At 49.6% G+C, this 16,097-nt stretch overlaps 1 non-coding gene across 1 annotated transcript; it reads left to right on the forward strand.

The window, feature by feature from the left end:
• The first annotated feature begins 15,599 nt into the window (after positions 1-15,599).
• LOC114236371 (small nucleolar RNA SNORA18) lies at positions 15,600-15,730 on the forward strand. The gene has a single exon (XR_003622351.1). It is a non-coding gene; the product is annotated as a small nucleolar RNA SNORA18 (small nucleolar RNA).
• Positions 15,731-16,097: the final 367 nt, after the last annotated feature.

The following is a 16,097-nucleotide window of genomic DNA, read 5'->3' on the forward strand; positions in this document are numbered from 1 at the left end:
ATCGCTTCCCTGCGGCCGCCCCTCCCCCCACGGCCCTTCCGACGGCGCCCCCCTTCCTCTTTTTCACCCCATCTTCCCCAGGGGCAGCCAGCCAGCAAAAAGAGTCCCTCGGCAGCAATGATGAAGATGGATGTGTGATTGATTCAGCCCCCCTTCCCTCTGCCCTTCTGGTAGAAAATTAAAAGACCATTTGTTAAGGGGCGAAAGCCCTCAGGTGCATCCTGAGGCCGGACAATTTGTCTCTGTGAAAAGGATTCTATTATGAGAGAGGCTGGATGCAGGCGGAGGGCGGGCCGGAGGGGCGGCTGGGGAGGGGGGAGGCCCTGAGGAGTGAAGGGGCTCGGGCAGGGGTGGGGGGAGGCCCAGACAATGGGGGGGGTGGAAATAATAAATACATCGGAGCGTGCCAGCCGCGGGGCTCCTGGCTAGAGAAGCGTGGGGGGAGGGGCCTGCTCGGGGCTGGGCGGGCTCATGTGCTCGGGCCTCGGAAGCCAATTCCTTTTTCATGACCCTTGTCCGGTACCAGAAGGGTGTCACCCGGGAGCTCTGCCTCCCTCCATTAAGGAGGGTTTGTAAATGACCCTCTTTAAGGAGCGAGTTTCTCTTTATAGACCCCGGTGCAGAGAGGGGAAGGAGGAGGAGGGCCCTGAGTGAGCCCCCTCCGCCCTCTTGGGGGTCATTAAGTGATTAGAAAGAAGGGGCCAGTTCTCCAGCCGCCATTCAGATGAGGGGATGCATTTATCACGGGCGCTGTTATTTATTGTTTTTCTAAAAGGTCGCATTAGGCTCCCCCTGCTGTCTCCTGGCTCCCTTTGTGTGGTCACCTTCCTGTGGGGCTGCCTCCCTGAGGATCCCCAAGGCAAGGTTCCCCTACCACCCACCCTGAGCCCGCACCCCATCCTCTCTCTGTGTCGCTGTCCGCCCCACAACATGCCTGCCTCATGCCTCTCTCGATGGCCCACTGCCCTCCTGGAGGCCACTCGCTTCCCTCCGTCAGTCCCATGTGCAGGATAAGAGGCAACATCACGATGAGGACCTTGCCACACCAGCCTGGCCCCGGCCCCCTCTCTCGACACAGGATATCTGTCAACTTCTTCATCCTGTCCACCAGCATCGGAATTTCTTGAGGGCAGCAGCTACAGCGTGTTCATGGCTCTCTCTCAGATGCCCAGCACAGTGCCTGGCACAGAGTAGGCTCCCAGGGAAAGTGCGCTTGCAAGTGCCCCACGGGAGATCTCACTTGCCTCCTCTGGGAATCGGAAAACATTTGCCCCATTGGACAGATGGGAAAACTGAGGCTCAGGGTTGCTGCAGAGTTGTGTAGACTGTGGGGGCAGAGGTGGGACTTGAAGCTGGCTCTTGGCACTCATGAGAGAGAAAAAGACATTTGAAGGAAAGGAGGTCTGTCCAGCCCTCTGATTCTAGAAAGCTCTTTGCTTTTGGAAAAAGAAACCTGCAGCCAGCCAGGGCCAGAGGAACTAACTTCTCCATTTTCTCATCCGTGATCGTTGAAACATACTAACTTGAAAGTTTCCCTCCTCTGGTTAAAACCCAACTCCCCGCATGGCCCGCAGGATGGGCTGTCTGACGGCTGTGGCCCTACAGATCTTACTTCCTGTCACTCTCCCTTCTTTCTGTTCCTCCAAGTGGCAAGCTCTTTCAGTTCCTGGGCCTTTGCTCAGGCTGACCTCCTTGCCTGGAAAGCTCTCCTCACTCTTTGTCCAACCTGTGTTTCCCAACTTTACATATTAGAATCCCCTGGTCAAGTTTCTAAAGCTCACCAGCCCTTGAACCCCACACCAGACCAATTGAATCAGATTCTCTGGGGAGGCACCTGGGTGTGGGTCATTTTAAAATCACTGTAGGTGATTCTGAAGCCGTGGGAGGGTTGAGAAGCTCTGAGCCAGCCAGGAGAAGCCATGGGACTTCTCCCGTGTCCGATCTGCGCCCAAAGGCCAGCCCCCGCCTGCCAGGCAGGGTCAGGTCACCTTGCATTGTCTCCCGGCCTGTTCAGACTCCTCTCTTCATTTCTTTGTCATCACACTCTTATTTGCACGTGTATTTGATTTACACGTGCGTGCCTGCGGCGTTCGCCTGTGAAAGGGCGGGGACTCGTCTGTTCGATTAGCAGCTGTATCCTCAGTGCCCAGCACACCACGTAGTAGGTGCTCATCAAGGTTTTGGTGAATGAAGCAGTAAACCTTGAAAGAATGCGTGGCCTTGAAACAAGGCCTTGGAACAGAATCAAAAAGGGGCTTTTATGCGCTTCACTGATGCACCCTTTCGCTGCTCAGGGGCTGAGGCACGGGTGGGGTGATGAGATGCCCAAATACTGCCTCGCTTCGAAGTCTTTTGCAAGTGTCCCTCCTGACCTCCCCCTCCTCGTCTCCTTGCACCCCTCTGCTCCATGCAGGTCCCTTGCCTCCCCATCCCTCTGACCTGTTCCTGTCATCATTCGCACCCCCAGGCCTCTGTCCCCGCCACTCCCATCTCTGGGGTGCCCTCTCCAGTTCTCTCTGCCAGGGCGTGGGGCTGGGGGCCAACCCCCAGGGCCAAGAAAAGAACCTTCCATACAGTAGGCGTTCAATGCCTTTCTGCTGCATAAACAAATAGGAGTTGGATTCAAATCTTGAAGGAAAGAATGGGTGAGGTGTGTGCAGTGTGAAAAAGCATTTTCAATCTTGTCATGTAATTTTATAACGTTATTTTATATTTGGAAAGCAAAGGAGAAAAACCTAAGCAGCATAGTGGAAAAATGAAAATCACTGGCACTGGAGTCAGGCTGCATGGGTTCAAATCCCAGTTCTTCCATTTATGTGCTATGTTACTACAGGCAAGGAATCTCTCTGTGCCCCAGGTTTCTCATCATAAAACTGTGGTCTCTGCCTTACGGGGTTATTATGATTATACAATAGTACAGATATTATATATAATATTAAGTAATAGTACTTGTATACTATATACGATACCTTACAATTATTATATGATCATTGTTAAATGAATGAATCGGTATAAAGCCCTTGGAATGGTGCCTGGCACATATGAGTGCTTAATAACTATTATCTGCATTTTAAAAATTATTTGTAGTGTAAACTAATGCTCAGTGTCATCTTCGGAGCTTCCAGGGAGGACTCCTGCCTTTTATGACTCAGAGATCCTCACACCTGGGCGGGGCATCCTGGTGTGGGGGGAGATGGGGACTCGATCCTGATTCCTCCTTTAGTTTTATCAAAAGGGGTATGGCTGAAAGAAGGGCTTCATCACAGCCCCTCATTGAGAATCTGGACTCCATCACACCTCAGGCTGCTCGCCCGACCTCCTGGCCAGCTTGGGTGGGGGTGGGAGGAGGAGGGTGAACAAGGGGCTGATGAAGGGTCCACCTGCCCTCAGAGAAAATAGGAAGATTCAGGACCAAGGAGAGAGCTTTGCACAAAGTTAAATGTATTCAGTACAAAGCATCGTCTCTTATTCTGTCCTTCCTACTTTTTTTGGTGCCAGAATGTCCTTTCTATTATACAGTTATGATGATCAGAGCCAGTAGGGTTTGTTTTTTTGGGGGGGAACATTTTCAGTCTTGGTGAGATGAAAGGTTGACAATTTTATAATGATCGCCCATTTTTTGGGGGGCGGGAAGAATTTACTAATCTGTAAAATCCATGTGAATCAATGATAACATGACTCATTTATTCAACTTAGTCCATCACAACATCATAGTGATCTTATAAACACAGAAATCACATCATGTCGTTAACCTGCCTAAAGCTTTCCTATCTCCTTTAAACTAAAACCCAATTTGTGACCCTGATTGTGACCCTACATAATCTTGGCCTTTGTCTAACTCTCATCTTTCCCTGGCTCTGACTGCTCCACCCTCTGTTCTTCAAACGCACCAAGTACGTCCCTACTTCAGGGCCTTTGCACTTGCTGTTTGTCCTTCTGCCTGGGATGCTTCATGATTCCGCCTTTTACTTCATTCAGGTCTCAGCTTCAACAGCTCCTCATGGAGGCTTCTGCTAACTGCTCTGTAGAAAAGAGTCCATTTTCCTGATACGAGCTCCTGCTCCCATCACCCTGTTTCCTTCCAACAGTTAGAATTATCTGAAATCACCGAATGCATTTGTTGACTTGCTTACTGTCTGTATCCCACGAAAATGTCAGCTGCCTGTCTTGTTCACCATGTTTTGTTGGGTTTCTGAGTGCCCAGAGCTGATAGCACTGGGTTGGGGATGTAGTAGGTGCTCAAGACATTGTTTATTGATTGATTCCTGCCGGGAGACATGGTTGGAAATTCCCAGGTTGGCTTAACCAAGGGTGCCTCTTCTGAAACTACTCCAGACGGGAGGCAGAAAGGAACAGGGCGGTGTGTTCAACCCAAATGAACCCCTCCCCTCAATGCACTGTCAGACATAGATGGGCACTTCCTCAGTGCCAGCCTCTGGGCAGGCACCAGGGTATCCTTGTGAACAAGACAAGTGGCCAGTTGGAGCAGGATGGAGGGCTGGGCAGGCTGGTGTTAAAACTCCTTTGCTCTCAGATCCATTCCCCGCCCTCCCTCTGCTCGATTCTGTTCCACAGGGGAGTTGATGCCTCTGGGCTCCTGGTCAGCTGGGTTTGGCCAGTGGGAGGCACCGTCAGGGGATTGGAGGGCAGGAGGAAGGGAGAAGCCAGGCTATTTCTCTGTCTCTCTCTCTTCTCTGACAGCAGTTGCATCTCCTCTATGGCTCCAGCTCCTTCCGGAGAGCCTCCGGCTGTGGCTCTAGTTCCTTCTGAGGATCCCCACTGCCCGGGCTCTGATGCTACCACCCTCTTCTTCTGTCCTTCCTGATTAGGGTGGAGGCAACTTCCTGCTTCACTAATCTCCGGTGTCTCCTCACTGTCCCCCCTGGGCTCTCAACATCCTCATCACCGGAGTAACCGATTCCCTGTATCATCCCCTCTGCTGTGAACACTTCTGATGTCCTTGCTGGACCCTGACGGATACGCAAGGGGGCTATGGGAGTCCCAGGGAGGGGCATCTCCCATAGCTGGTGGGAACTTGAAGCAGCTTCACAGATGAACTTATACCTAAGTTGAGGGCTGCTGAACCTTTGCTGTCAAGGTTTCCTATTTGGATCTTTCCTGGGCTCGGTCCTGTCACAACACTTAGCGATCCCTTCTGTCAGCATTCCTCAACCTTGACACTGTGGATCCTTCTTTGTTTGGGGGGTGTCCTGTGCAGTGTGGGATGTTTAGCAGAATCTCTGGTCTCCACCCACTAGATATGCCAGCATCCCCCCTAGCTGTAACAACCTCAAATGTCTCCAGACATTGCCAAATGTCCCCTCCAGGCCAGGCTGCCCTGATTGAGACTCCCTTCCTGATGTCTACAAAAAACATCTAGCCCACTGTGTCTCAATCCTGGCTATGCCCAAGAGTCACCCAAAAAAGGGCAACTTTAAACATACTGATGGCCAAACCCCACCCCAAAGTGACTGAATCAGAATATCTGGAGAGGAACCCTGGGCGCTGGGGTGTCTTGAAATTTCCAAGGTGATTCTGATCCATGGTCAAGGTTGAGAGCCACTGGGCTCACCCAGCGAGATGCCACTTCTCCCTCGATCATTTCCTGATTCACAGAGAAGGAAACCGAGGCTCAGACAGCCCAAGCGTTGCCATGCAAGTCTCCCACCAGGTGACGGGAGCAGCACAAACCAGGTATTGCCGGAAGGCTTTTGTTAAACCAAATATCAAATCTAAAGAAAAAAATCCATGCCCTGTAAACAGACGCACGCATAAACTCACACCAAACAAAACAGCAACCTCTGCTTGGCAAGTGGTGCCAACCCTTTCTTAACACAGATGACGAAGACCCCCGGGGGTGTTTCCTTCCCCTCGGCAAGGTCTCCATTTCCCAAACCCATTTCATGCTCCGGAATAGCATCTGTGTCCTGCTTTCCCTCCTGGGACGATCGCAGAGTGCCAGTGGATGGGAGGCGTTGCCAGCCCACACATCTGTGATGGTGATGATGTGGGGATGGCCGCGGATCCCACCTCCTCAGGTCCCGTCATCAGCCCGCCAGACACCTCTGGGCGGGGAGTCACGCTCAGCCCTTCCTCCCAGGGGGCTGAAGGCAGGGCTTCTTAGTGGAGCTGGGTGTTTCCCAGCTGAGGTCAAATGTTATTGTTTCTTTACGTTCAGCATTTTCATTTTCTCAGGGCACAGAAGTTCTGTCCCGTGAACCTAAATCCGTTAATAGGGTTATTTTTGCTTCTTTCGATGGTTTCTCATCGCTCACTTCTTCTGAAAGTCTTCCTGAGCCATGTTAGGTCTTGCCAGCAAACTCTGGCCCCTGGGCCAGCCACCTGTGTTTGTAAATAAAGTTTTATTGGCACACAGCCACGCCCACTTGTTTACATACTGCATAGGACTGCTTTTGAGCTACAACAGTAGAGTTGAGTACTGTACTTGCAACAGAGACTGTATGGCCTGCAAAGCCTTAAATATTTATGATTTGTTCCTTTACAGGAAAGCTTTACAGACCCTGTTTTAAGATGGTGACTTGGGGTGCAGAGAGGATTTTCACCCAGGAATCCTGACTATTGGTCCCAATTCCACCAACTCACTGGGAAGCCTGGGCAAGTCATGCTAACTCTCCGAGCCTCAGTTTGCCTGTTTGTGAATGAAGATTATTTATTCTTCTTAGCTTCATCTCCAAATTGTATCCCAAATAAAACATTTCTCTCCATCCCTGCTGCCACTGCCCTGGTCTGGGCGATGGTTTTCCCTTACTTGTACTAGAGAATCAGCCCTCTCATTGGCCTCCTGGCTCCCACCCCTGGTCCCACACACACTGCCAGAGGGATCTTTGTAAATTATCAGTCAGATCACATCACTCCCAGCTCAGACCCTCCACATCCTACCTTCTTCCCATGGCTCCCAAGGCCTCGCTAGTTGACACCCTGCTGCCTCCCTACCCTTGTCTCCTCCCACGCCCCCTGGCTCACTATGTGCCAGCCATCCTGGTCCCCGAGCTGTCACTCAAACCCACGAGCTCACTCTTACCCCAGGGCCTTTGCTCTTGCTGTTCTCTCTACCTGGATGGCTCTTCCTTCATCCATATGACTTGTACCCTCCTTTCATACAGATCTCTGTTCACATGTTGCCTGCCTCCTTACAAAGACCTTTCCCAATCACCTTCTAAAGTACTTACATTATTTAGTTATTTGTTTATTTGTTTATTGCCTGTCTCCCCCAACTAGATTGTAAACTCCATGAGGGCAGGGACTATGTTTGTCTAGGAAGGTCATCATCAAATCCTCAGGTTGGAGAATGGTGCCTGAGTCTGTATGTTCTCAAGAAATACTTGTGGGGGGCTTCCCTGGTGGTGCAGTTGTTGAGAATCCGCCTGCCAATGCAGGGGACACGGGTTCGAGCCCTGGTCTGAGAAGATCCCACATTCCGCGGAGCAACTAAATCCCGTGCGCTACAACTACTGAGCCTGTGCTCTAGAGCCCGCGAGCCACAACTACTGAGCCCTCGTGCCACAACTACTGAGCCTGTGCCTAGAGCCCGTGCTCCACAACAAGAGAAGCCACCGCAGCAAGAAGCCTGCCCACCGCAACAAAGAGTAGCCCCCGCTCGTGGCAACTAGAGAAAGCCCACACACAGCAACAAAGACCCAACACAGCCAAAAATAAATAAATAAATAAACTTGAAAAAGAAATACTTGTGGGAATGAGTGAATGAATAAATGAATACTTATCTTGCAAAGGTTGTTTAGATAAAACATGTAAAATATTTAGCACCCTCCCTGGCACATAGCAGGTATTCACTGGACGGTAACTCTTATTATTAGTAATAGTTGTCAGAGAGTCAGAAATCTTGTCCAGCCCGCTGCTGCATCTCCTTGGTGGCCCCCTTCCCTCCCTTCTCCTCATTTACAGAATGAGCAGGCCCGGAGGATTTTTAGGGCCTCCTTTGCTTTCCTCTCTCTCTTCGGATCTCTGCTTCCCAGAGGCACTGCATGGAGGGTCCCTCAGCCCTGCTCCACTCCTTCCCTCTCCCTCCTCTCCCCGTCAGGTGTTTTGCTCATTTTGGGTCCTAATTGAGATGGCAAATTCCAGGGACAGGGCTTGCAGCCAGCTCTGCCAGCCTCCCCTGCCAGGGGCAGGAGGAAGAAAACAAAACCCCAGCAATGTGCAGAGCGAACTCCTTTCTAGCCGGTAGGAAGGGAGCCTCCCGCCTGGCCCACTTGGTCCACCGCACGGTGGTGGGGACCCAGGCTGGCTGGACGCACCAGTCTCCCGGCCAAGAAGCACCTGACATTCCTTTGCTGCCGCACGGCCACTGCACCAAGCAAAGGGGTCAGTATTCTGCTAAATGGAGACCAGGTGGTCTCTCAGACAATTAGAACCCCCTGAGCTGGCGGTGGGCATTGATGTGCAGGAGGGCCTGCTTCCCTTTCTCTCTTCCCTGCCTTTATTTGTTTGCTTTGGATTAGAAAGGCTTGTGCAAAACTGAGCCCTTGTTTCCACCTGGTTTCCACTCCCCACAGGCTGGGAAAGCCCTGGCATTTGCAGACGCCATCCCTTAGGAGCTGGAGGCGGCCCCTACACCTGAGCAGTTCATCCGTAAAATGGGGGACTAGCTTCCCTGGCGGTCCAGTGGCTAAGACTCCATGCTTCCAAAGCAGGGGGCACGGGTTCGGTCCCTGGTTGGGGAAGTTCTGCATGCCATGTGGCCAAAAAAAAAGGGGGACTCATTCATGCCTTACGCAGTAGTCATGAACACATTTTGTAAAGGTTACTTCCTATATGTGAGTATTTGCATCACGTATGTAACAAAGATCTGGGGGGTAGGACATTCTGCGGGGAAGGAACAGTAGATGCAGAGGTGAATACGTATCTGAAGTAGCAGCGCTCACGGGGTGTTTGAGGTTGGGGGATGTGGCCCAAACCCATGGATTTTATGGGACATTTAGGAAGAAACGAAGGATTAAAGAGGATGGAAACTTTCCTAAGAATCAAGGGGGATTTGCTTTGATGACTCACTTAGTAGGGTGTTGGCCTAGGAGCAGGACCTACAGAGAATTTGACACCCACTTCCTGCCTCCTCAGTCTAGTTGAGGAAGGCAGGGCTAACAGGACACAGAAATTTTAGAGTGAACCAGGTTCCTGCATTCCAGTTCCAGCCCTGCCACTAGGCAGCTGTGCAACCTCCAGCAAGTTACTTAACCTTTCTGAGCTTTCTTTTCTCATCTATAAATTGGTGATGGTAAGGCTGTTGTGAAGATTCACTCACAGGTAGCATTCGGAGGAGCTTAGTACAATGCATGGTACATCGTAAGCACCCAGTAAACTTTGATGTTATAACACAAATAACAATAACCATATGCCTCCCTTCTCATTTGCCAGCCTTTGAGTATTATTTTCAGATTGCAAAGCACTTTTCAAGTACATGCTCCCATTTAGAACACAAATGAGCTCACCTTATATTCCCCGGAATCCTACAGCCAGAACTGGGAGGCAATTTGATGTCACCTGATGGAGGTGACCTTGAATCAAGGCAGAGGATGGATTAGATTGGACGGGTAGGGGGCAGGGAGGGTATTCTAGGTGAGAGGAACCATGTGAGCAAGGACACAGTGGTGGGAAAGTCACACTGCATGTGACAGCAGGAGATAGGTCCATCTGGGGTGGACGGTCCTTGCTAGGGGAAACTTAAAATAAGTTCTGTGTTCTAATCCTGTGTGCTAGATTCTCCCCTCTCACGGTGTCCTTCCTAGACAACCCCTCAGCTATCAGCATCTCCTTGAATATATTTGAACCTCCTGGCAGCTAGCTTACTGCCCGGCATCCTTCTCTATCTCCCTCTTTCCTCCCTTCCTTCCTTCCTCCTTCCTTCCTTCCATTCATGTATCTATTCTTCTATACACCCATCATCTTCTTAAAAAATTAATCGTCCATCCAAATATCTATCCATCTATTCATGAATCCATCCATCAACCCATCCTCCTTCCTTCCTCTCTCCCTCCCATCCTTTTTTTCTTCTTTCCTTTCTTCCTCTTTCTTTCATAAATCCTCTACCAGTCTTTTGTAATCTCCCCTTCTTTCCTTTCCTCTATCCTTCAGCCTTTCCATTCATTTATCCATCCATCCATCCACCTATCCATCCATCCATCCAATCAATTCATTTCAGTCAGCCATTCATTTATTTATTCCTTCAACAAACATTCAACTATCTACATGCCAGGCTCAGAGGGAGAGCTCAAAGATGAGTTCAACAAGGCACATAGTAGGTGCTCAATAAAGATTTGTTACTGGATTTCCTATGAGAGTTTCACAGCCCCTGTTGAACCTTACCGATCTCAAGTAGATTTCCTGAGGGAATCCAGTGGTAAATGGCATGATTTCCCTCCAAGGTGCTTGGATGGAGGAGTGGGGAGATGACGGAGGTGAGAAAGAGAACATAGAAATCAGTGCTGGACCCCTCTCCATTTACCCTCCTGCCTCATGGCTTCCCTTCTCTCCCATAAATCCTGGAGCATCAGGTTACCAACTCTCATTTCCTCCTCGCGATCCTATTGGAGCCTTAACCAGTCAGTGGCCCCCAAAGCACCTTCTTCTTTCAACACGAACTGGTTAAAGGCGATGTGCAGGGTTCTTGATTTCAGTGGCCACTCATTCAATGGGTAGAAAAGGACAGCAGGAAACACCACATCCGTGGCTTTGTTTGATTTTAAAAAACCAAGATGGAAGCCTACAGGAAGTGGGGTTCTGCCTAACTCACACCCTAGTTAGTCCTTGGTCGACTATTCAGATCCCACCAACCTGTTTGGGAAAACCATTGCTTCTCAGCCTCAGCAGCAAGCTAGTCTCAGTCATCCCAAAACCCAGAGGTACCAACTGACCAGAAGTCAGAGCTGGAATATCCCCAGAATGGCATGGTCCACAGGGTGCGATGTGACCCCTGGGGGCTCCAGGAGAGGGTTTTTACTGCCGTGTGTGCAGGACACTACCTGACGCTGAATCTCATGGTGAGAAAGTGATTCCCTTTTCCATCCTTTCAATTCCATCGAGGTGGAAGTCTCAGCTAGGTACTGCTTTGTCTGTAACACCGCCCAGCACCAGCTAATCTCCATTTTTAACAAGAGAGAGTTGACCCAGACACGGATCCTTCAGCAGATAGCAGGAACTAGCTAGAATTTAATAATAATGTTTCCTTCTTGCGGTATTTATTTGTCCGGTGAGCTTCTGATTATGACATTTAAGCGGTTTCCCACTTAAGGTCAGGATAAAAAGTTTTCTTCTAAACTAAATTTAGGTAAAAACGGAATTAATTTAAATAAACATATGAAGTAAATGATGTTAGGAGTGCTACTCGTGTCTGACAAGAGTCACGCTTGGGGCATTTGGAAAGGATTCAAGCTTGAGAGATTCTCACTATATCATACGGTAAAGAGTAAAGACCTCATAAAGATAAAGAGTAAATGGCTAACACTTATATAGCACCCACTATGTGCTGGACATGTTTCTAAGGTTTTAGTTGGATCTTAGGACCAAGGACTTCTCAACAACCCTATGAGGTAAGTAAAACTATTAGCCCATTTCTCAGATGAGGAAACGGAGGCTCAGAGAGGTTAAGCAACTTGCTTCAAATCTCATAGCTAGCAAATGGCCAAGGCAAGGCTTGTGCCCAGGGAGTCTGGCTCTTAAGGACTGTGCCTGCCACCACTAGGCTCCAAAAGAGGAAGAGGTGACACCCAGAGATAATATATGTTCTACATATTCCCTGCCCCATGACCACACTTAGACTTTTTTTTTTTTATAAATTTATTTATTTTATTTTATTTTTTACTTTTGGCTGCATTGGGTCTTTGTTGCTGCACACGGGCTTTCTCTCTAGTTGCGGCCAGCGGGGGCTACTCTTCATTGCGGTGCACGGGCTTCTCATTGCGGTGGCTTCTCTTTGTTGTGGAGCACGGGCTCTAGGCGCGTGGGCTTCAGTAGTTGTGGCTCGCAGGCTCTAGAGTGCAGGCTCAGTAGTTGTGGCGCACGGGCTTAGTTGCTCCGCAGCACGTGGGATCTTCCTGGACCAGGGCTCGAACCCGTGTCCCTGCATTGGCAGGCGGATTCTTAACCACTGCGCCACCAGGGAAGTCCTAGACTGTTTTTCTAATTGGTTTGATCCAGAGTCTTAGCAATTCAGGAAGTAGAATAGCCAGTGGAGCTGTTATCTCCTGGTCTGAGTTGGGCCCAGTGAGAATCCCATTTCCTCCCCCAGTGGGTTTTGTGCGTCCACTGATCTGCTCTCCCGGGCCTTCCATTCTGCCTTGGCTCTTCCCTTTTGCTAACCCCTAGGCTGGGCAACCTTTCCCCGTGGCCCCCTAACCCTGTAAACCCTGCTCTCCAGCCGGCCTGCCCTCCTCCCAGGCTTCCCAGGAGCCGGGTGCCCGGGACGGTGGGCCAGGCCCGTGACACTCTGCTGCCTGCCCGCACTTGGGCCCGGCCTCTTTGTCTCTCTACCCTTGGGACAAATGTCTCATTCCCCAGGGTGTCAAGGGGAAAATTAATCACCGGAGGGAGATCAGTCAGCCTGCTGACTTGGCAGGGGAAAGACAAAGAGAAATAGGGTGCCTCACGGATTGGTTGGGTCCCCCATTAAGGGGTGGAAAAATGCTTGCTTTGCGATTACAAATGGGCAACATTCGTGCCGGCGACTCCCGTTCCCGTCACCTCAGGAAATCGCTGCTAATGCGGTTCTGGCTGGAGAAGGCGGCTGTCTCCTCTCCCGGTCGCTCGAGGGCCGCCCTCCTCCAGGTCAAACCCCAGCCCCTCCGCCTGCCTTCAGACCCGGCGCCTGTCTTCTCTCCCCAGCTGGGCATCCCACCCCGTCACTCAGAAGTCAGGGTCTGGTCACTTTGGCGTCATACCAATGGCACCTTTAAAAAAACCCACAAACCAGTGGTTCCCAGTGGGGAGAAGGCTGGGGGGAGGGACAAGATAGCGGTAGAGGATGAAGAGGCACAAACTACTCTGTATAAAATAAATAGGCTACAAGGATATATTGTACAGTACAGGGAATATAGCCAATATTTTATAATAACGATAAATGGAACATAACCTTTAAACATTGTGAATCACTATGTTTACGTCTGTAACTTATATAATATTGTACAGCAACTATACTTCAATAAAAAAGTAAAAATTATAAAAAAATTTTTTTGGCTGCATCACCCGGACTGTGGGATCTTAGTTCCTCACCCAGGGATGGAACCCTTGCCCCCTGCAATGGAAGTGCAGAGTCTCAACCACTGGACTGCCAGGGGAGTCCCAGAATTTTAAAAATGTAAGAAGAGAAAGGATCTAAAAAAATTAAAAAGAGAAAGAATCTATAAAAAATTGAGCTCTAATTCACATATCATAAATTGCACAAGTATTAAAAAATTGTGAATCACTATGTTGTACACCTGGAACTTATATAATATTGTATAACTGTACAATATACCACATTAAAAAAAAAAAAACCCTAGAGACTTCCCTGGTGGCGCAGTGGTTGAGAATCTGCCTGCCAATGCAGGGGACATGGGTTCGACCCCTGGTCCGGGAAGATCCCACATGCCGCGGAGCAACTAAGCCCGTGCGCCACAACTACTGAGCCTGTGCTCTAGAGCCATGAGCCACAACTCCTGAAGCCCGTGCGCCTGGAGTCCGTGCTCCACAAGAGAAGCCACCGCAATGAGAAGCCCGTGCACTGCAACGAAGAGTAGCCCCTGGTCACCGCAACTAGAGAAAGCCCGTGCCCGGCAACGAATACCCAACGCAGCCCCCCCCAAAATAAATAGTAATAATAAGAAGAAATAAAACAAACAAAAAAACCCTAAACGACTCTTGAACCGTCGTATGGGAAGTGTCATAGCGTAGGGGTTCTGGGCACAGATTGGAGTTGGGTTAAGGGGAGCCTATGTGACCTCAGGCAAGTTGGTTAATCTTCCTGCATCTCAGGGTCCTCTTTTATGTAGTGGGGTCAGTAATAGTCCCTACTGTGCCAGTCTTGGGCTTCAGATCCCATCACTCATCTCCCTGACCACCCGCTTCCATGTTATCCCCACGGGCAGCCCAGCGCAGGCTCTTCTGTGTCAGCTGGGTCCAGCCCATGGGAGTAGAGCGGAAGGGAGAAGCCAGGTTATTTCTCCCTCTCTCTTCCTGCCTTGGGAGCTTCTCTGCTAGCAGCTGCCTTTCCCGTTGGGCCCCCAGCTGTGGGTCCAGCTTCTGTCAGGAGCCTCTTGGCCGCTGGGCTCTGGAAACATCCCTTCATTCCCTCTGTCCCTCCAGCCTAAGTGGAGGCCAAGCACTGGCTGGTAATCAATTTCTTGCCTTAACTTCCCTCTGGGTTTATACTTAAAGTGGTGTCTGTTTTCCTAGTCAGATCCTGACTGATACACTATCTCATAGGGCTGTTATGGGGTCGGATGAGTTAGCGTGTGGAAAATGAGTAGAGCACTTTGAAAAGTGCCTGGCACAGAATAGGTGCCACACAGGTGCTTGTTAAGTAAAAGTAAAAGCGGCTAATTTTGAGTGCTTACACCCTGACAGGCATTTTGCCTGTGTTGTATTATTTCATTTAATTATCACAAGGTAGACATTTTGATTATCCCCAATTTGCAGGTAAGCAAATTGAGGTCTCAGAGAGGCTCAGGGACGGGCCAGGTCACACAGCTTGTCTGTAGTAGAGCCCATGGGCTGTGTGCCCTTTGACGAGCCGCTGCACGTCTGTGGCTCTCAGTTGCCTCAGCCCCCGTTGGGTTGGCTAATCCCTGCCCCCTCTGCTTAAGAGGGTTGTGGTGACAATGAGATGAGATGACAGATTCTAGGGACTGTTATTGTAAGTTCAACCCATACACCACAGAACAGCCATGAGTTAGGTACAGTTATCCCATTTTACAGACTGGCACACTGAGGCTCAGAACAGCTAAGCACTTTTGCAAGGTTGGACGTCTAGGCGCCATTGTGTGCCTGTAGGTTAATGTCATCGCCTTTGTCAGTCCTTTCTTCCTTGCCTTTCTCTCTGTCTCGCTCTTTCTTTCTCAGGAGTGACAAGTCACCGGCAGACATCTGTGCTCTCAGGGGTCTCATGTTCTGTGTTCTCTTTTCCTTCACTTCTCAATCCAGCTCTTGAGAAGCATTTATAAGGATAGAAAGGATCAATCTAGCAAAAAATGGTATAAAGCCTCTAGCCACCTGTGGCTGTTTACTTTTACATTAATTAAAATTAAACAAAATTTAAAGTCCGGTTCCTTAGTTGCCCTAGACACCTCGAGGGCTCAGTGGCCGCCCTTTTGGACAGCACAGATCTAGAGCATTTTCATCATCACAGAGGTCATCGGCAAGGCCGGTCTAGAGCAGAGTTTCTCAACTTTGGCACTATGGACATTTCAGGTTGGATAATTCCTTGTCGTGGGGGCAGCATCTGGCCTCTGCACACTGGATGCCTGTAGCGTCCCCCTCCAGCACTGGCGACCAAAAATGTCTCCTGACATTGTCAGATGTCCCCTGGGAGGGTCAACGTTGCCCCTGGTTGGGAACTACTGGTCTTTACTGATTAAAAAAAAAAAATTCTTGTTGAGGTCTATCCCGATGGGGCTTTTTCTGTAAACCTACATCGTTGGAAACGCCTCATAGATTAACTGTGTGGTTTCCTTTACTCATAGAACTACCTGTTAGATCTGTGGGAAAGAACTACAAGACAGAGCTGCCAAGTAAACTATGAAAAACCTAACAAACTTTTTATCTTAGGTATTGGCATATCCCAATGATCTGTACTGTTCTAGGGTGTGATGGCTTAGGAGTGAATATGATTTGAACCTAATACATTTTTAGAGGGTGTCAAATTCAGAACCAGGCAGATCCATCGCCTGACCCTAAACATGGTCCTAAAGTAAATCGCTTGAGGAAATTGGATCCCAAAGATTACAGGTGGGGAATTTTGAAGTGTGTCCATATTTCATTGGAGATCAAAGAAGCCTAACTAAAAGAATTGTGGGCTGACTCACACGATAACTTCTTTTTGAAAGGGCTACTTTATCTTGAAGATTATGAGTTTGGAGGAAGTAAGGTGA

Source organism: Balaenoptera acutorostrata, chromosome 13, assembly GCF_949987535.1.
Source record: "Balaenoptera acutorostrata chromosome 13, mBalAcu1.1, whole genome shotgun sequence".
NCBI lineage: Eukaryota > Metazoa > Chordata > Mammalia > Artiodactyla > Balaenopteridae > Balaenoptera > Balaenoptera acutorostrata.